General features: G+C 44.5%; 1 protein-coding gene across 1 annotated transcript in view; it reads left to right on the top strand.

Moving 5' to 3' along the window:
- Positions 1–21283, top strand: part of LOC138566772 (cytochrome P450 2G1-like) — a 747200-nt gene that overhangs the window by 198593 nt on the left and 527324 nt on the right. The window lies entirely within an intron of this gene.

The following is a 21283-nucleotide window of genomic DNA, read 5'->3' as shown; positions in this document are numbered from 1 at the left end:
CATAAACCATGCAATTCAATACACATTGTAGTCGGTAACAGATACAGTGTTATTATATGTACTATAAAACATTAGCAGCACATTTCTACTGTCGACACATAATGTGTGTTTCTAGTTCGGATTCAATTTTGCAACAAAGTCTCTGCGTGACAAAATTTGTACAATGCTCTGAACTTTCCTCAGGACGCAGTGAGGTGTTATTGTCAAGAGACGTGTAGAGAGGGTCTAAAAATGGAAACCGAGCATACAATATGTTAAAAAGGTGTGAACAGAACCCAATTCGACAAGGTGAACAAAGGACTGCAGGTAGACACCTACCTAAAGGTAGATGAAGGCGTCTTGGGAGCCACATTTTATGAGCTGTCACGTGTACAGTTGTGTATTCACATATGATGTGGAGGTTGCTACAGAGAATGGAGGCGGCTTACGATTAGGCCAGGTAGTATTCAAAGAAAGGGTATTAGTTCCCTCAAAGTGTTGAGAGCAACGTTCAATATTAAAAGTTCAGAATTTACCTGCTAGTCAATGGTAGCAAAGGTCATGAAATTAAATCTGAACTCATTGCAAGATCTTAGAAACGGAACTGTGCATCAATCGAGGGCAACAGTACCCTACGGGTTCCTAGATGGGACATTAAACAAGAACGAGTGAGAAAACTGCTTGTGTATTCTAGACCTGCCTGTGCTTGAGATTGCATACATCGCAGCACCAGCGACACGAGTTGGAAACATGCTGGTCAAATCTGAGTGCTCAGTGCATTACGAGGATCACAGTGTAGTGCCACAGCGAGGGCAGATTACCGTTGTAATGAGCTGGATGGTAGTGAATTAATGCACATAAATTGTCAGTGGCAGTGCGGTGGGGCGTGTGAGTTACCTAGGAATTAATACTTTTAGGTATACACTCATGACTAGGTCGTACATCTATCGGGGTGAGAACCGCAAACCCGGAGCAGCGGGAGCATGGTGACCAGTTGCTATGGTTGCCCAGCAACTCGAGGTGAAAGCGTCAGGATAGATGAGGCTTAGTTGATCTGTCAAAAGACCCGTCTGCTTGAAATTGCTTATAGCCTGCTTATAGTTGATAGTCGAGCGTCAGAGCCGGCAACCATGCATAAAATGAGATCGAGCAGGGGATACACTAAAGAGCTGTGTGGAGGTGAATCAGTGGCCCAGTATTCATGCATCTGTGGACAGCTGTTTTTTTTTTTTAGAAAGCCGTCTAACTTCATAGACAACAATGTTGCGCGCATGACAGACTAGAGCTGTGTGAGCGGTACGAGTCAGAGATAGCGTCATTATGCACCGCAATATTATTCGCATAAAAATATAATTGCAGAATAATCACAATGTATGACAAGGTTTGGAAAAACAGCCGGAGCAAAAGACGGACACATACGAAAGACGGCAGGCTGCCAAACTAAATAGTTTGTGGTAATCATAATATGTCACATGAAATGTGGTATCAATCAGGAGAGAGTCAAAGAGTGCTGCCAATGAATGGTGCTCGACAACATACATATTGTGTGTCATGTTAGGCATATGGAATCAAAATAATCAGGCAGTAGAATAATTATATTCTTTACATAGTAGTCTTGTTAGGCCTTAAATTGAAGTAGGTAAAAAAGGCATGGATTTGTGACAGTTGGCAAAAAACAAACAAGATGCTCGGTGTATCACAAAGCTTACAGTGAATGATACAGTGAGCAGAAAGACATTACCATCAAGGAGAACCAAACATCACTTAGGGCTTCTCTGAGGGATGATCAAAAGGGCCAAAATAGATGGCTCATAGTAATTTGATAGCAAGGGGCTATCCCTACTGGCATACATTGTAGTTCCAATCTGAACAGTGCTGTTAATCAAAGGAATTCAAATAAGATAGCAGTAGTTTAACATGTGCAATTGAACTGAGAAAAGTTCATGTCTCGTTTAGCCTGTTTGACAGAAAATGGTGTATTCTTTCCTACAAATGTCGTGGGTGCTGCTACTATAGTACTGGGCACATCTCAGTCCAAATATGCGTCAGGAAGTCATGTAGTCGCACAGCTGAAAGGAGGAACTAGTTAAAGAACAAGTTCCATTCAATGGAGACATTTAGGCCTTTCCTTACAGTATCTAAACGATAGATCAATATTTGTTATAATTTACGCAATTGTAGTTTACGATCACCACCTTTAAAGGGATTTTATTACTGTTAGGATTATGAACCAAAAAAGATCTGTGTGTTGGTGTTCTTGGCCTTAAAATGTGCCACCATGGGCTTGTCTTCACCCTCCTTCTTAACGCAAGATTTATGTTCATAAATATGTTGCTGTATCTCCCGTTTGCATTTTCCTATATATATATATATATATATATTAGCCCGCATGGACACTTAATACCGTACACTGACTATTTGGTTTTGCAATTGGTGAATGAATTGAACTTCCATAGTATGCCATTGAGATCTATTTCTTTCAGATCTTTAGTAAGACTGCAAGAAGAGCATGTACCACATCTATAGTGCCTAGTTACAGGAGGTAGGCTCCATAGAGTAGTTTGGCTATTGGCTGCTGGTTTGGGTTCTTCATATGTATGCACACGACGACCTTTGAGGTTCTTACTGCGTTTAAAAGCAAATTGTGGTTTTCTGGGTTTGAAGGTATCTGTTTGCAGGATGTTCCAGTGCTGTAAAACCATTTTTCTGAGTGAATTATTAAGAGGAGTAAAGGTGGAAACGCAAGTAATTTTGTCCGCTTGTTGTTCTCTATGCTGGTGAGTGTTTCTCGTTCTTTTACGTGCTCTCCATATGGTGTGAGCTGGGTAGCGTGTTCTTTAAGGCAGATGGATAAGTCTTTACTGGTGTTATTGAAGTCAGACAGTGTGGTACAATTCCGTCGGAGATGAAGAAATTGGCCAAAATTCAGGTTTTCTTTCAGACTGGCTGGGTGGAAACTGGAGAAGGTGAGTAAGGTGTTTTTTGCTGTGGGTTTTCTGTATAGTGTGGTGCCTAACAGGTTTTCATGGGATTTGTAAATCTCAAGATCTAGGAAGGGTATAGTTATTTGTCATAGTGCATGGTGAATTTGATTGAAGGGTTCTGAATATTAAGCCAAGAGAGGAATTCTTCAAGTAGATTCTCAGGACCTCGCCACACCATGAAAACATTGTCTATGTATCGATGCCAATAGATCAGATTGTTTTTGAATCTGTTGTTAGTATGATAAATGGATAGTTGTTCAAAGGTATCCATGTAGAGATTGGCCATGTCGGGGTCAAAGGTAGCCCCCATGCTGGTCTCGTGGCATTGCTTGTAAAAGGTGTTCTTGTAGACAAAGAAGTTTTTCATTAGTGCTAATCTGGTGTATTTAAGTAGGAAGGCAATAGGTGGTTCGGCGTTGGTTCTTTGGTCCAGATATGTTCTTAATACGTTGATGCATTCAACCTGTGGAATGCTTGTATAAAGTGATTGTACGTCAAACGTGACAAGGAGATCTTCTTTTTGGACACAAAGGTGACTGAGAATTTTGATCATGGATGTCGTATCTTGTACGAAAGATTTCATCTTGCCAATGAACGGGCAAAGAAAAAAGTCGATGTAGCCGGATAGAGGTTCGAGTATGGAGCCTATACCGGCCACGATAGGTCTACCTGGAGGTTAAGACTCATTTTTATGGATTTTTCTTAAGTTGTTTTTTAATATCCGGAATCACAGAGTCTGTGTTTATCTTGTCTTCTAGAGCTTTTAGTTCTAGAGCTTTTAGTTCTTCTTTTTGTGCTTTTGCTTCTTCTTCTGCTGTTTTGATCACCCAGATCACCCAATCACGTGAACAATTACTGCCCATGCCACTAAATTTTATCTTGAATTTAGGATTGTTTAAAAAGACTTGCGTGATGTTCTTCACTTGTAGGCCTTCAGGTATCATTCCGGCTTTAAGATACTCCAGCATCAGTTTTCCATGTGATTCAGTTCTTACTAATTTATTTTTCTTTTGGGTGATGGTGTCGAGCTCTGTCGGAGCCAAGGCTGCAACTCGCCCACAGGACACACACAAGGAGGTGAATGGTAGAGGTGGAGATGTCTTAGGTGGAGGCCCAGGCGATGCATGAGGAGGCACTGAAGCAGCAGCAAACAGTATATGCAGGGCCATGTAGCTCCCAAGGGACTACTGCAGCTCCATCTGCTTCGGGTCATGTGCCTCCACTTTCTGCTCCATCTGTCCCCCCAGCACTCGTCTGTGTGTCTCCCACACAGCTGCATGAAGCCAGCTCCCCTTCCAGGACTGTCTCAGGCCCTTGGTCCCTGTGAGTCCTGCCCCCATTCCAGAGGTTGGACCAGCACTACTGTGCTGGGAGTTTACCCCTCCTGCCGCCCTACATGGGACACTTCTGTGTTCTGTGACACTTGCAGGGGAGGTGCACACATTGCCAAATGCACCACCTAGACCATTGGTGCTGGCAGCAGCTCACCCACATATGGAGGCAATTGTGCCCACCAGAGTGATCTATGCCACTGCACCTTCAAGGGACAGCTGGATTCACCCTGGCTAAAGTCCCCTGGAGGTGGAAGTGTGGAGTTCAACAAACAGTTGCTGGACACTTGCAGGGGAGGTGCACACACTTCCGAAAGTGCTCCCTGGACCATCTGTGCTGGCCGCAGCTCGCCCACCTATGGAGGCAATTGTGCCCACCAGAGTGACCTCTGACACTGCACCTTCAAGGGACTAGCCAGTCTTCACCATGGCTAAGGTCCCCTGAAGGGTGGACTTCAGCAAACAGTTGCTGGGGGTCCTGCATGAGGTGGCATTGGAGGTGAGGGAAGCAGGGGATAGACAATTGCAGGAACACGGGGCTTTGGGGGAGAACTGAATTGAGGCATATAGATGGGAATTTAGGGAGGTTAAGCATGATGCCTGTGACATCCAATATTTGTCGCTGGCACAGACAGCCCCTGTGCTTCACACATCCCCTGCGCTCTTGTTCACTTTGTCTCCTCATACGGCCATGGGTGGCCAGCAGGGATGCACAGAGGGCACATTTGCTCTCCTTCTCCACCTTCTCACCAATCCAGTGGCCCCTAGTATGGTGAGGCCAAGGAAGAGGAGATTGAGAGAACGCCCTGGGAAACAGCGATGAAGAGGGGTTAGAGGGTGACACATCATTTTCCAGAACGTGTCCATTCCATTGCACTCTCCCTGTTAATTGTGCACTGCATCTATGTTTGTTTTTCCTCCTTCATTTTCCCATTTGGCCCTCTTCCTCCCTATGTTGATGCAATCTGTATTCACAAACTTTCATTTATCTCTACTATTCCTTGGCCATGTTCTTGAGAAACTTTTACCTCATTTTTATTTACGATGTATTGTCAATACAGATTATTATCTTTCATCCATGACTCATGTGCACTTTTCCTGGGTTGTGTACTTTGTACATATGTAGTTTGAGGTGGGTGGTGCAATGTCGACCTTATGTGTCCATTGTCATGAAATTGTATGGCCTTCACACTTGTGCCATGTATGCTTATTTCCCTTCCTGTGCACATTAGCATGGCTTGCCTATGTGATTGTGTCATGATGTACATGTGCATCCAGATTCACATCAGGTGAGTGGAGGCAGTGTGTCCACTCCATCAGTGATGTGCACCTCAGGTCATGCAGCTACTGGAAGTGTAATTAGCAGGCATGGAGGTGATCTACCTGTTAATAGGTTTATATATCGAGTCCACATCATCTTGCATGGTGTCCAAAACATGGATGAGGCATTATGTGCTGCAACCATACATTTCCACGTGGATGGGTTTTGTGCATGGTATTCCTACAGAGTGTGTGAGGGGGCAGTAGGGTGTTAGATGCCATGCATTTCTGTATGTAGCTGCCATGGCCTGCCCACATCCTCTAACAACACACTAACTTTGAACTTTTCTGCTATGTCAATACCAAATTGTACCACATTTAGCTATTGACTCCTTTAAAATGTATCAACTGCTGACAGTTATAATGCCATACGAATCACACAGCAATGTGTATCAGCATAGATCAGAGGAAGGAAGGCAAGTTAAGTTAAACAATGCCAGAATGTTTTCCACCCCTCCCAAGGCACAATTCCAAGTGAGGATCCCTGCACCTGGACAACCTGTAATAAAGAGTATTAACAAGCCCAGTCCATTGATGTTTAAATAGTCTTGTTTCCCAGTCAAAAGGTTCAACTACCCCAGTGTACCTGAGTTAGAAGAGTTTCTTCAACGGTTCATCGACGTGTCCCTCGAAAATTGACTCCCTTTAAAACAGGACCCACGGGGCACCGAGATTCGTTCAAAGAAACATGAACACTGTTGTCGAGATAGCAGCTTCAACCTTTGCGGTGCTCATTGATGATCGATCGTGGACATCCTGCGAAGATGAGTGGTGTGGTGCACCTCAAAGTAAAGAATTTGGTGCCGCAAAGAAAACTTGGTGGAGAACGTAGACCAGTCAGCGGGCGTCGAGTGTCGGCTCGTTTCGACGATCTGGACTCGACCACGGCTGGATTTTTGATCTTCACTCAGCATCTTTGTGGAATTCAGGTGATGGGAAACTCACTGGCGGATTCTCCTCGGTCGTCGACAACCTCAACATTCTCCGGCGGGACAAATCGGTCGATGGTAATGGCAAGAGAGCCCTTCGTTCAAAATGTTCTTAGGCAAAAGGTGGAGTGTTGCGCTGTGGTCGCGGAGAAGCACAGCGCCAAGCTGTCCCCGCTTCTGGGCAACACAATTCGACAGGCTTCCAGTGTTCACGGAAATCCTTTGAACCCCGGTTGACGACGATGGACTTCGCTGGCCCCAATGTCCCAAGATTTCTCGGCAGACCCCGTCCTCGGTAGACAGCCTTTCAGGACTGGCTTCCAGGGTGCCTCAATGAAGATCAGCTTCTGCACAATGTTCCCTCGTAGCTTGGAGATAGGTCTCCTAGCTAGGTCCTCTATTGGATCAGTCCTTGGCAGACTCAACAGCTTTTAGATTTTGTTGACGGAAAGCAGCAGCAGACCTTCTTCTTCCAGCTGGGCTTCAAGGATAAGCAGCTTCAAGTTTCAACTTCAGCTTCTGAACAAATTGGGAAGTGAGAGGTCCCGAGAAATATACACATCTGTCCCTCATTCACACTGCTGAGCCAAGCTCAGTCAGCCAATCAGACAGAAGAGTATTCATGCAGGCAGGCAGCCAATCAGGCTCACAGTGCAGTCAGGCCATTCACTTCCACCCATACACCCATAACAAGGAATGTGGATTGGGGCAAGCACCCAGCCTTTCAGCACACCACACTGCATTCATGTCAGTTTCAGGCAGGACTGTCTCATTATTTTTGTCACACACACAGATACCAGACACCCATAACATAGAATGCATATTGGTCACACACTCTATTCACACAGGTCCCATGCCAAAGGTGTACCCACAACATACAATCAGTGGGAAGGCTCCAGCCAGTCTGGCCTGGACTTCTGAACAATACCGTATATATTTCTTCCACCCAACAGCCAATCAGGGGAAGGAACAGAGTCAGGGCATCCCAGGACTTTTGGAAAAGAAGGTAACAGGTAATAGAAACCAAGCGGCCACAGGGGCCATCTTGCCTTCTATCAGGAATCCACTGATTTCTATGGCAGGCCTGAGTATCCCAAAATGTAGGATACTCAGAGCACCAGTCAAATTCAGCATGGAGCTGCCACCAGCCTATAGCCTGCTCTGTGGGCCACAAACAGGGGCCCAAACACATACACTAGGGGTACAGGGGTGTACAACTCCACCCATGGGTGCCATAAGGGTATCCCAAGGGTCTCTGTTCACCACAACCAAAAATAGGAAGAGCTGCACTGCCAGGAGTCCCACATGGACTCCTGTGCAGGTAACAACACAGAACACACATGATAAGGGAGTACAGGACAAGGACATGGAGGCCCTGTTCCTCCAATGCATTTCCATCATCACAGCTACCAAAGTCTGGAAACAGGCACAAGGAACATCCTGAGTGGGCGGCTACAGGACCAGTACAGAAGGGACAGTCGAGTCCATTATCAACATCATAATAACAAGCCCTACTGGACTCTGGAGTAAAGCGCCTAGGAGGAGACCAGATATGACCACCAAATCCCCAGCAAACCCAGTGAAGTATCCCCATTCCAAGAGCAGATAACTGGAGTCTTTAAGGTCTGGCGTAAAGCCGGAGTGAAAAGAGTCTTCTTTTACATCAAAGATGATAACAGATAAAGATAATAAACTTTAAAATTAATAAAGTGCTAACACTCACCTTCTGGGTTGTGAAATGCTATCTAAAGGGTTATCTTGTCAAATTTCGACAGAAGACCCAAACTCCTTCAGGAAGACTTCGAGAGCACCGTTGGTGTGAACAGCATCAGAAGCCCTTGAAATCAATCATTGACAAACTGGTATGCCCAGAATACATCTGAGGGCAAAATCTTCAGAACCATCTAGGGTGGGTCTGTGAAACTAAAGCCAATCAGAGTTTTCGAATAGACATTAAAACCTTTCTGTTTGTCAACAGCGGATCACTAATGAAGGAAAAGCCAGCCAGCTGTAGTAAACAAAAGCTACCCCTGGGTGGCTTTTCCTTCATTGGTGCCGGGACTCGCAGGACGGAGACCGGAGACTACAGGCAGAAAAGCTGCAGCTGCATCTCGGTAAGTGCTATTTTTTTTAAAAAAGCACTAGCTGCTGAAGGAGCCCAGAAAACTTAGAAATAAAACTGCAGCTTTAAAAATGTTGTGTTTATGCTTGCGGTAGCATTTGAAGCTACCGCAAACATAAATACAACGTTATTATGTTTGAAAAAGCTGCAGTCTTTCTTTCTAAGTTTCTCAGGCTCCTCCGAGCCAGATGAGCCTGAGAAACTTAGAACGAAAAACAGCAGCGTTATTGAAACACAACGCAGTTGTGTTTCCATGCCTCAGTGTTTCTGCTTACAGCAGCTTTCCAATTTGGGGCTCTCGGGCTCCCCCGGCTCGGAGGAGCCTGATAAACTTAGAAATAAAAACCAATGAAGGAAAAGCCACTGAGTGGTAGCTTTTGTTTACTACAGCTGGCTGGCTTTTCCTTCATTAGTGCCGCAAATGCAAGCAAAGGCGGGCATCCATTTCACAAAATGGATGCCCCCATGTGCTTCCTTTTGTAAATTTTGTGCTTCATTTGCTCAAAATTTTACATAGGGACTTAAAACAAAAAGTGGCAATATATTTTTTTATTATTGCCCATCTTTTTGGCCAATAAAAAATGTTGGGCAAACCATTCCTTGAAACTAGCCATATACGATCACACTTACAAATATGGAAAAATACTTATAAAACAAAGTTTATTCTAAATCGAGAAACAATAAAATCACAAGTGAACAAATGAAGAAACATTGTTTTGCACCATACATAAACCATGCAATTCAATACACATTGTAGTCGGTAACAGATACAGTGTTATTATATGTACTATAAAACATTAGCAGCACATTTCTACTTTCGACACATAATGTGTGTTTCTAGTTCGGATTCAATTTTGCAACAAAGTCTCTGCGTGACAAAATTTGTACAATGCTCTGAACTTTCCTCAGGACGCAGTGGGGTGTTATTGTCAAGAGACGTGTAGAGAGGGTCTAAAAATGGAAACCGAGCATACAATATGTTAAAAAGGTGTGAACAGAACCCAATTCGATAAGGTGAACAAAGGACTGCAGGGAGACACCTCCCTAAGGGTAGATGAAGGCGTCTTGGGAGCCACATTTTACGGGCTGTCACGTGTACAGTTGTGTATTCAAATATGATGTGGAGGTTTCTACAGAGAATGGAGGCGGCTTACGATTAGGCCAGGTAGTATTCAAAGAAAGGGTATTAGTTCCCTCAAAGTGTTGAGAGCAACGTTCAATATTAAAAGTTCAGAATTTACCTGCTAGTCAATGGTAGCAAAGGTCATGAAATTAAATCTGAACTCATTGCAAGATCTTTGAAACGGAACTGTGCATCAATCGAGGGCAACAGTACCCTACGGGTTCCTAGATGGGACATTAAACAAGAACGAGTGAGAAAACTGCTTGTGTATTCTAGACCTGCCTGTGCTTGAGATTGCATACATCGCAGCACCAGCGACACGAGTTGGAAACATGCTGGTCAAATCTGAGTGCTCAGTGCATTACGAGGATCACAGTGTAGTGCCACAGCGAGGGCAGATTACCGTTGTAATGAGCTGGATGGCAGTGAATTAATGCACATAAATTGTCAGTGGCAGTGCGGTGGGGCGTGTGAGTTACCTAGGAATTAATACTGTTAGGTATACACTCATGACTAGGTCGTACATCTATGGGGCTGAGAACCGCAAACCCGGAGCAGCGGGAGCATGGTGACCAGTTGCTACGGTTGCCCAGCAACTCGTGGTGAAAGCGTCAGGATAGATGAGGCTTAGTTGATCTGTCAAAAGACCCGTCTGCTTGAAATTGCTTATAGCCTGCTTATAGTTGATAGTCGAGCGTCAGAGCCGGCAACCATGCATAAAATGAGATCGAGCAGGGGATACACTAAAGAGCTGTGTGGAGGTGAATCAGTGGCCCAGTATTCATGCATTTATGGACAGCTGTTTTTTTTTTTTAGAAAGCCGCTCTAACTTTATAGACAACAATTTTGCGCGCATGACAGACTAGAGCTGTGTGAGTGGTACGAGTCAGATATAGCGTCATTATGCACCACAATATTATTCGCATAAAAATATAATTGCAGAATAATCACAATGTATGACAAGGTTTGGAAAAACAGCCGGAGCAAAAGACGGACACATACGAAAGACGGCAGGCTGCCAAACTAAATAGTTTGTGGTAATCATAATATGTCACATGAAATGTGGTATCAATCAGGAGAGAGTCAAAGAGTGCTGCCAATGAATGGGGCTCGACAACATACATATTGTGTGTCATGTTAGGCATATGGAATCAAAATAATCAGGCAGTAGAATAATTATATTCTTTACATAGTAGTCTTGTTAGGCCTTAAGTTGAAGTAGGTAAAAAAGGCATGGTTTTGTGACAGTTGGCAAAAAACAAACAATATGCTCGGTCTATCACAAAGCTTACAGTGAATGATACAGTGAGCAGAAAGACATTACCATCAAGGAGAACCAAACATCACTTAGGGCTTCTCTGAGGGATGATCAAAAGGGCCAAAATAGATGGCTCATAGTAATTTGATAGCAAGGGGCTATCCCTACTGGCATACATTGTAGTTCCAATCTGAACAGTGCTGTTAATCAAAGGAATTCAAATAAGATAGCAGTAGTTTAACATGTGCAATTGAACTGAGAAAAGTTCATGTCTCGTTTAGCCTATGTTTGACAGAAAATGGTGTATTCTTTCTTACAAATGTTGTGGGTGCTGCTACTATAGTACTGGGCACATCTCAGTCCAAATGTGCGTCAGGAAGTCATGTAGTCGCACAGCTGAAAGGAGGAACTAGTTAAAGAACAATTTCCATTCAATGGAGACATTTAGGCCTTTCCTTAAAGTATCTAAACGATAGATCAATATTTGTTCTAATTTACACAATTGTAGTTTGCGATCACCACCTTTAAAGGGATTTTATTACAGTTTGGATTATGAACCAAAAAAGATCTGTGTGTTGATGTTCTTGGCCTTAAAATGTGCCACCATGGGCTTGTCTTCACCCTCCTTCTTAACGCAAGATTTATGTTCATAAATATGTTGCTGTATCTCCCGTTTGCATTTTCCTATATATATATATATTAGCCCGCATGGACACTTAATACCGTACACCGACCATTTGGTTTTGCAATTGGTGAATGAATTGAACTTCCATAGTATGCCATTGAGATCTATTTCTTTAAGATCTTTAGTAAGACTGCAAGAAGAGCATGTACCACATCTATAGTGCCTAGTTACAGGAGGTAGGCTCCATAGAGTAGTTTGGCTATTGGCTGCTGGTTTGGGTTCTTCATATGTATGCACACGACGACCTTTGAGGTTCTTACTGCGTTTAAAAGCAAATTGTGGTTTTCTGGGTTTGAAGGTATCTGTTTGCAGGATGTTCCAGTGCCGTAAAACCATTTTTCTGAGTGAATTATTAAGAGGAGTAAAGGTGGAAACGCAAGTAATTTTGTCTGCTTGTTGCTCTCTATGCTGGGGAATGTTTCTCGGTCTTTACGTGCTCTCCGTATGGTGTGAGCTGGGTAGCGTGTTCTTTAAGGCAGATGGATAAGTCTTTACTGGTGTTATTGAAGTCAGACAGTGTGGTACAATTCCGTCGGAGATGAAGAAATTGGCCATATGGCAGGTTTTCTTTCAGACTGGCTGGGTGGAAACTGGAGAAGGCGAGTAAGGTGTTTTCTGCTGTGGGTTTTCTGTATAGTGTGGTGCCTAACAGGTTTTCATGGGATTTGTAAATCGCAAGATCTAGGAAGGGTATAGTTATTTGTCATAGTGCATGGTGAATGTGATTGAAGGGTTCTGAATATTAAGCCAAGAGAGGAATTCTTCAAGTAGATTCTCAGGACCTCGCCACACCATGAAAACATTGTCTATGTATCGATGCCAATAGATCAGATTGTTTTTGAATCTGTTGTTAGTATGATAAATGGATAGTTGTTCAAAGGTATCCATGTAGAGATTGGCCATGTCGGGGTCAAAGGTAGCCCTCATGCTGGTCTCGTGGCATTGCTTGTAAAAAGGTGTTCTTGTAGACGAAGAAGTTTTTCATTAGTGCTAATCTGGTGTATTTAAGTAGGAAGGCAATAGGTGGTTCGGCGTTGGTTCTTTGGTCCAAATATGTTCTTAATACGTTGATGCTTTCAACCTGTGGAATGCTTGTATCAAGTGATTGTACGTCAAACGTGACAAGGAGATCTTCTTTTTGGACACAAAGGTGACTGAGAATTTTGATCATGGATGTCGTATCTTGTACGAAAGATTTCATCTTGCCAATGAATGGGCAAAGAAAAAAGTCGATATAGACGGATAGAGGTTCGAGTATGGAGCCTATACCGGCCACGATAGGTCTACCTGGAGGTTAAGACTCATTTTTATGGATTTTTCTTAAGTTGTTTTTTAATATCCGGAATCAGAGAGTCTGTGTTTATCTTGTCTTCTAGAGCTTTTAGTTCTAGAGCTTTCAGTTCTTCTTTTTGTGCTTTTGCTTCTTCTTCTGCTGTTTTGATCACCAAGATCACCCAATCACGTGAACAATTACTGCCCATGTCCCTAAATTTTATCTTGAATTTAGGATTGTTTAAAAAGACTTGCGGGATGTTCTTCACTTGTAGGCCTTCAGGTATCATTCCGGCTTTAAGATACTCCAGCATCAGTTTTCCATGTGATTCAGTTCTTACTAATTTATTTTTCTTTTGGGTGATGGTGTCGAGCTCTGTCGGAGCCAAGGCTGCAACTCGCCCACAGGACACACACAAGGAGGTGAATGGTAGAGGTGGAGATGTCTGAGGTGGAGGCCCAGGCGATGCATGAGGAGGCACCGAAACAGCAGCAAACAGTGTATGCAGGGCCATGTAGCTCCCAAGGGACTACTGCAGCTCCATCTGCTTCGGGTCATGTGCCTCCACTTTCTGCTCCATCTGTCCGCCCAGCACTCGTCTGTGTGTCTCCCACACAGCTGCATGAAGCCAGCTCCCCTTCCAGGACTGTCTCAGGCCCTTGGTCCCTGTGAGTCCTGCCCCCATTCCAGAGGTTGGACCAGCACTACTATGCTGGGAGTATACCCCTCCTGCCGCCCTACATGGGACACTTCTGTGTTCTGTGACACTTGCAGGGGAGGTGCACACACTGCCAAATGCACCACCTAGACCATTTGTGCTGGCAGCAGCTCACCCACATATAGAGGCAATTGTGCCCACCAGAGTGATCTATGCCACTGCACCTTCAAGGGACAGCTGGATTCACCCTGGCTAAAGTCCCCTGGAGGTGGAAGTGTGGAGTTAAACAAACAGTTGCTGGACACTTGCAGGGGAGGTGCACACACTTCCAAAAGTGCTCCCTGGACCATCTGTGCTGGCCGCAGCTCGCCCACCTATGGAGGCAATTGTGCCCACCAGAGTGACCTCTGCCACTGCACCTTCAAGGGACTAGCCAGTCTTCACCATGGCTAAGGTCCCCTGAAGGGTGGACTTCAGCAAACAGTTGCTGGGGGTTCTGCATGAGGCGGCAACGGAGGTGAGGGAAGCAGGGGATAGACAATTGCAGGAACACGGGGCTTTGGGGGAGAACTGAATTGAGGCATATAGATGGGAATTTAGGGAGGTTAAGCATGATGCCTGTGACATCCAACATTTGTCGCTGGCACAGACAGCCCCTGTGCCTCACACATCCCCTGCGCTCTTGTTCACTTTGTCTCCTCATACGGCCATGGGTGGCCAGCAGGGATGCACAGAGGGCACATTTGCTCTCCTTCTCCACCTTCTCACCAAGCCAGTGGCCCCTTGTATGGCGAGGCCAAGGAAGAGGAGATTGAGAGAACGCCCTGGGAAACAGCGATGAAGAGGGGTTAGAGGGTGACATATCATTTTCCAGAACGTGTCCATTCCATTGCACTCTCCCTGTTAATTGTGCACTGCATCTATGTTTGTTTTTCCTCTTTCATTTTCCCATTTGTCCCTCTTCCTCCCTCTGTTGATGCAATCTGTATTCACAAACTTTCATTTATCTCTACTATTCCTTGGCCATGTTCTTGCAAAACTTTTACCTCATTTTTATTTATGATGTATTGTCAATACAGATTATTATCTTTCATCCATGACTCATGTGCACTTTTCCTGGGTTGTGTACTTTGTACATATGTAGTTTGAGGTGGGTGGTGCAATGTCGACCTTATGTGTCCATTGTCATGAAATTGTATGGCCTTCACACTTGTGCCATGTATGCTTATTTCCCGACCTGTGCACATTAGCATGGCTTGCCTATGTGATTGTGTCATGATGTACATGTGCATCCAGATTCACATCAGGTGAGTGGAGGCAGTGTGTCCACTCCATCAGTGATGTGCACCTCAGGTCATGCAGCTACTGGAAGTGTAATTAGCAGGCATGGAGGTGATCTACCTGTTAATAGGTTTATATATCGAGTCCACATCATCTTGCATGGTGTCCAAAACATGGATGAGGCATTATGTGCTGCAACCACACATTTCCACGTGGATGGGTTTTGTGCATGGTATTCCTACAGGGTGTGTGAGGGGGCAGTAGGGTGTTAGATGCCATGCATTTCTGTATGTAGCTGCCATGGCCTGCCCACATCCTCTAACAACACACTAACATTGAACTTTTCTGCTATGTCAATTCCAAATTGTACCACATTTAGCTATTGACTCCTTTAAAATGTATCAACTGCTGAAAGTTATAATGCCATACAAATCACACAGCAATGTGCATCAGCATAGATCAGAGGAAGGAAGGCAAGTTAAGTTAAACAATGCCAGAATGTTTTCCACCCCTCCCAAGGCACAATTCCAAGTGAGGATCCCTGCACCTGGACAACCTGTAATAAAGAGTATTAACAAGCCCAGTCCATTGATGTTTAAATAGTCTTGTTTCCCAGTCAAAAAGTTCAACTACCCCAGTGTACCTGAGTTAGAAGAGTTTCTTCAACGGTTCATCGACGTGTCCCTCGAAAATTGACTCCCTTTAAAACAGGACCCACGGGGCATCGAGATTCGTTCAAAGAAACATGAACACTGTTGTCGAGATAGCAGCTTCAACCTATGCGGTGCTCATTGACGATCGATCGTGGACATCCTGCAAAGATGAGTGGTGTGGTGCACCTCAAAGTAAAGAATTTGGTGCCGCAAAGAAAACTTGGTGAAGAACGTAGACCAGTCAGCGGGCGTCGAGTGTCGGCTCGTGTCGACGATCGGGACTCGACCACGGCTGGATTTTTGATCTTCACTCAGCATCTTTGTGGAATTCAGGTGATGGGAAACTCACTGGCGGATTCTCCTCGGTCGTCGACAACCTCAACATTCTCCAGCGGGACAATTCGGTCGATGGTAATGGCAAGAGAGCCCTTCGTTCAAAATGTTCTTAGGCAAAAGGTGGAGTGTTGCGCTGTGTTCGCGGAGAAGCACAGCACCAAGCTGTCCCCGCTTCTGGGCAACACGACTCGACAGGCTTCCAGTGTTCATGGAAATCCTTTGAACGCCGGTTGACGACGATGGACTTCGCTGGCCCCAATGTCCCAAGATTTCTCGGCAGACCCGGTCCTCGGTCGACAGCCTTTCAGGACTGGCTTCCAGGCTTCCTCAATGAAGATCAGCTTCTGCACAATGTTCCCTCGTAGCTCGGAGATAGGTCTCCTAGCTAGGTCCTCTATTGGATCAGTCCTTGGCAAACTCGACAGCTTTTAGATTTTGTTGACGGAAAGCAGCAGCAGACCTTCTTCTTCCAGCTGGGCTTCAAGGATAAGCAGCTTCAAGTTTCAACTTCAGCTTCTGAACAAATTGGGAAGTGAGAGGTCCCGAGAAATATACACATCTGTCCCTCATTCACACTGCTGAGCCAAGCACAGTCAGCCAATCAGACAGAAGAGTATTCATGCAGGCAGGCAGCCAATCAGGCTCACAGTGCAGTCAGGCCATTCACTTCCACCCATACACCCATAACAAGGAATGTGGATTGGGGCAAGCACCCAGCCTTTCAGCACACCACACTGCATTCATGTCAGTTTCAGGCAGGACTGTCTCATTATTTTTGTCACATACACAGATACCAGACACCCATAACATAGAATGCATATTGGTCACACACTCTATTCACACAGGTCCCACCCCAAAGGTGTACCCACAACATACAATCAGTGGGAAGGCTCCAGTCTGGCCTGGACTTCTGCACAATACTGTATATATTTCTTCCACCCAACAGCCAATCAGGGGAAGGAACAGAGTCAGGGCATCCCAGGACTTTGGGAAAAGAAGGTAACAGGTAATAGAAACCAAGAGGCCACAGGGGCCATCTTTCCTTCTATCAGGAATCCACTGATTTCTATGGCAGGCCTGAGTATCCCAAAATGTAGGATACTCAGAGCACCAGTCAAATTCAGCATGGAGCTGCCACCAGCCTATAGCCTGCTCTGTGGGCCACACACAGGGGCCCAAACACATACACTAGGGGTACAGGGGTGTACCACTCCACCCATGGGTGCCATAAGGGTATCCCAAGGGTCTCTGTTCACCACAACCAAAAATAGGAAGAGCTGCACTGCCAGGAGTCCCACATGGACTCCTGTGCAGGTAACAACACAGAACACACATGATAAGGGAGTACAGGACAAGGACATGGGGGCCCTGTCCCTCCAATGCATTTCCACCATCACAGCTACCAAAGTCTGGAAACAGGCACAAGGAACATCCTGAGTGGGCGGCTACAGGACCAGTACAGAAGGGACAGTCGAGTCCATTATCAACATCATAATAACAAGCCCTACTGGACTCTGGAGTAAAGCGCCTAGGAGGAGACCAGATATGACCACCAAATCCCCAGCAAACCCAGTGAAGTATCCCCATTCCAAGAGCAGGTAACTGGAGTCGTTAAGGTCTGGCGTAAAGCCGGAGTGAAAAGAGTCTTCTTTTACATCAAAGATGATAACAGATAAAGATAATAAACTTTAAAATTAATAAAGTGCTAACACTCACCTTCTGGGTTGTGAAATGCTATCTAAAGGGTTATCTTGTCAAATTTCGACAGAAGACCCAAACTCCTTCAGGAGGACTTCGAGAGCACCGTTGGTGAGAACAGCATCAGAAGCCCTTGAAATCAATCATTGACAAACTGGTATTCCCAGAATACATCTGAGGGCAAAATCTTCAGAACCATCTAGGGTGGGTCTGTGAAACTAAAGCCAATCAGAGTTTTCAAATAGACATTAAAACCTTTCTGTTTGTCAACAGCGGATCACATCAAGAGTCAAGTCCACGAGAGCTACGTTCTGCTATGCAATAAGCCATCACTGTTATATTTATCCTGGCATTGTCTTCTAAAGCAACACTATTCAGAGTCTTCCTTTTAGAAAGTAACTGTAAAGAGGCTGTAAAGTATGAAAAAGTAGGGAAAGTAGTGAATCACTTTGTGCCACAATTCCCTGAACAGTTCCACAGGAGTTTGGTGCTGGAGAGTCGAGATGGGACTCGGACAGTATCTTCATCATCCCAGGGAGGGCAACATGAAGTACATAAAGAAACTGGAATGTGTTCCAAGCTCATCAAAATAATTGCAAGTTTCGTTGAAAGCCATCCAGAGCATTGGGGAATAATCTAGAAGGGAGTCATTCTCCTAGACCAGTGAGAACCTCATATAACTGTTTCCCTTAGAATCCTTTGTACTTTTATTGAACTTTTCTTTTTAGAGACTTTCATCCAGGAGAAGGGAGCCATTCTCCTGGGGTCAAAGAAGACCTTGAACTTTAGTTGTTGTTTTGTTGTGGTGACTAGCATAAGAGCTTTTGAATTGTGACAGTGCCTTTTCATTTGGACTTTCAAAGACTTCCTAACGAGCACCAAAGTTTCTTTAGATAGTAAAACCCCTGTAGGGTTAGGGATAGATAGGTTTGTTTTTTCATTTAATATAAGTCTCTAGTAATCGCCATTGCACCTGTCACAGTAAAAGCATGCAGAATAGCAAGCACTTATGGAACTAACACTGTAAACCATCATGCCAGGGTTACATGTGCAGTACAAATTCATAGGAAGGCACATTTTAGTAGATTTCATATCTGCTTTCGCTGCAGGTGTGGCAGCAGGTTTGGAATGCAAAACTGTCAGAATATTGGTAGCAGAATTTGATATGTAAGTGTAGAATTCTATTTTGACAATGGCGTGCATGCCCCCTTTTTGAAGCCAGAAGTGTATCTGAAGACATACAGTTCTGGTACGAATGGCAACCTTTTCGTTGGACAATAGAAGAGTGAGGAAGAAGTGGCTTTAGCGATATCCTTCAGCAGCCTAGACAGCTTAGTCAGTTTGTCCCGGTTCACTTTCATACTCCTCCCTGGGATGAAGTATATGACCCCACTCATGAAATTGTCCCACAACAAATGTTTCCTGGAACGGGAAGAGGAATGTCTGGGAATGGCGGAAAGACGGTAACAGATAACTCATATAACCAATTCTTCCTCAATTTTTGGGCAGCCATGGATAGGCATTATCCCTACAAATAAAGTAAGTCCCATGATAGGTGGAGAACGCAGATTCGAAGAAAGAGAAACCTGGTCCAAAAGAAAAGTTGACATTGTTGATGATTATACTGGTATAAGTTGAAAGATAATGCTGACATTTACTGTTTCCCATGAATAATGCACTGTGGCTTGTATAACAAAGCAATCCTGTAGCCTTAGCTGAAAGGTGAAGTGTGGCAGATTTGCGTGATAACTGATCGGGGAGTGAAAATTTGGAGGACCATTAAACACCATATGGGATTGGTGACCAACACAGCATCCATGACCATGGGTTTGGGAGACTAGCTGAATGTCTTGGCAGGCATTCCCCCCAGTTGAAAGGCACAGGGGCTACTGGGAAACCAGAGGTCAAATCATGAGGGAGGTGTGCACAAACACAGCAATCAGAAATATTTTGCACACAGCTGCACTGCCACGCCAGGTGAAGGTAAATGTTCTCACTGTGAATTCAAGGGTGTGCGGAAGAACCATAGTACTAATGACAAGTGGTGTTAAAAGCAGCAATCACAATTAGGTGTATGAATAAAAGGAGCACTGATACAATCTGAGTCTTGATGTACTAGTCACGCCAACGTCTAGTTCAGAGGAAAGACTAAAGTGGCTGGAGGTAACAGTTTGAGGGCATTTCCTGAACACAAAGTCAGCTAAAGCATTCAATAGTTCAGGAGAATGAGGTTAGAGTCAATAAAAGGCACAAAGAAAATGGTGGATTGGTTTCAGATCCAGGGAGAAACACAGTCTGTCCTCTTAGTTCAAAGGACAAAGGCCTGCCGGTTCACAAGTGGTCCTATGAATGATTGTCGAGTTTTATTTTGCTGACCTACACTTTCAGGGAGGATTTTTACCGCAAAATACAGGAGAGGATTACCCCGCACTGCCACCCTTAATCTCCCTATAGCCTACCACCATATATACCTTATCGCATCTTGCGATAAGGTATATATTGAGGCAAAAGAAAGTTGAAATAAAATTGGTAAAACATGATTCGGCAAAAGTGTAGGTCAGCAAATGTGGGGTAGACCACACAAGTAGCATAAAACCACAACAGCATTTCTCTACTTGTTAGGCAGAATTATATGCAGTACCCTTTGGGAACACCACACACAATTAAGACTACAAGTGACAGTACAAATTCACCTTTGGTACAAGCCTGTACTACACAGTTAAAGTGGTAGTGATGGCTGAGCAGCCAGACGTATCTCAAGAGCAAGTGAGCAGTATCAGATAGATACACAAACAACAGCAATTACTATGATTCAAGCAAACACTGACTCAAGGTTTTCAAGTAAAAGAATATACATTTATTTTACTCTTCAGTTGTATAACATTTCACTATTATAAGAAGTCTAAAAATCACACTCTTAATACACCACACAATTCCCAATAAGTTCCAGACAAGTTAAGCTCACAATATGAAGTGGGAGCAAAATGGCACTCTAGCAACTTTTAAAAGGGAGGGAAAGACAAAGTTAACAGAAATTGAACCACACCAACAGGTAAGTACTTAGGGCAATTGAACAAGAGGAACTTCAATGATAGAATCAGGTTAAAAAGGCTTAGGGCCAAAGTCACCAGGTCAAAAGTCTTTTGCTCAAGATCACACAGGTCAGGATAGTTTGCGGTAAAGTTTGTGCCACGTATTCCGGACGAGGTTGGTTGGTAGAAAAGTTAGTTCAAAGAGAAGAGAAGGACAAGCCCTTGGTTTGTAGAAAGACTTTCAACAATTTCACCGCGGTTGAGCGAAATGAACAACCGGATTTGCACAGTACCTTAAAACAGAGAGGAAGCTGCAGCTGAGGCGGACGTTCCTCGTAGTTCCTGCAGGCTCACGGTTCCTGAAGTGACTGTCGGACTGACAAGAAGCAGGAAGACTGGAGGCTCCTGCGCTACCCAGGGAAGAAACCAACAGCAGAGCAAAGCAACAAATAAAAGGTGCGCTCCTTAAAACCCAAGCATGGTCCGACCTTCCTGGCTATCCGGCTCACTGTAGCTCTGTACAGCGAATTTGACCAGAGGAGGGGTCCCGGCTTTCAGTTTGGGCAAACTGGTTGGTCCCACCAGCTCAAGGGAAGAGGTTTCCTGGAGGATCTTCTCTGT

Source organism: Ambystoma mexicanum, chromosome 2p (genome assembly GCF_040938575.1).
Source record: "Ambystoma mexicanum isolate Mex_15411 chromosome 2p, UKY_AmexF1_1, whole genome shotgun sequence".
In the NCBI taxonomy this organism is placed as follows: Eukaryota; Metazoa; Chordata; class Amphibia; order Caudata; family Ambystomatidae; genus Ambystoma; species Ambystoma mexicanum.
The sequence above is the reverse complement of the archived record's forward strand: the minus strand, read 5'-3'. Positions and strand labels throughout refer to the sequence as shown.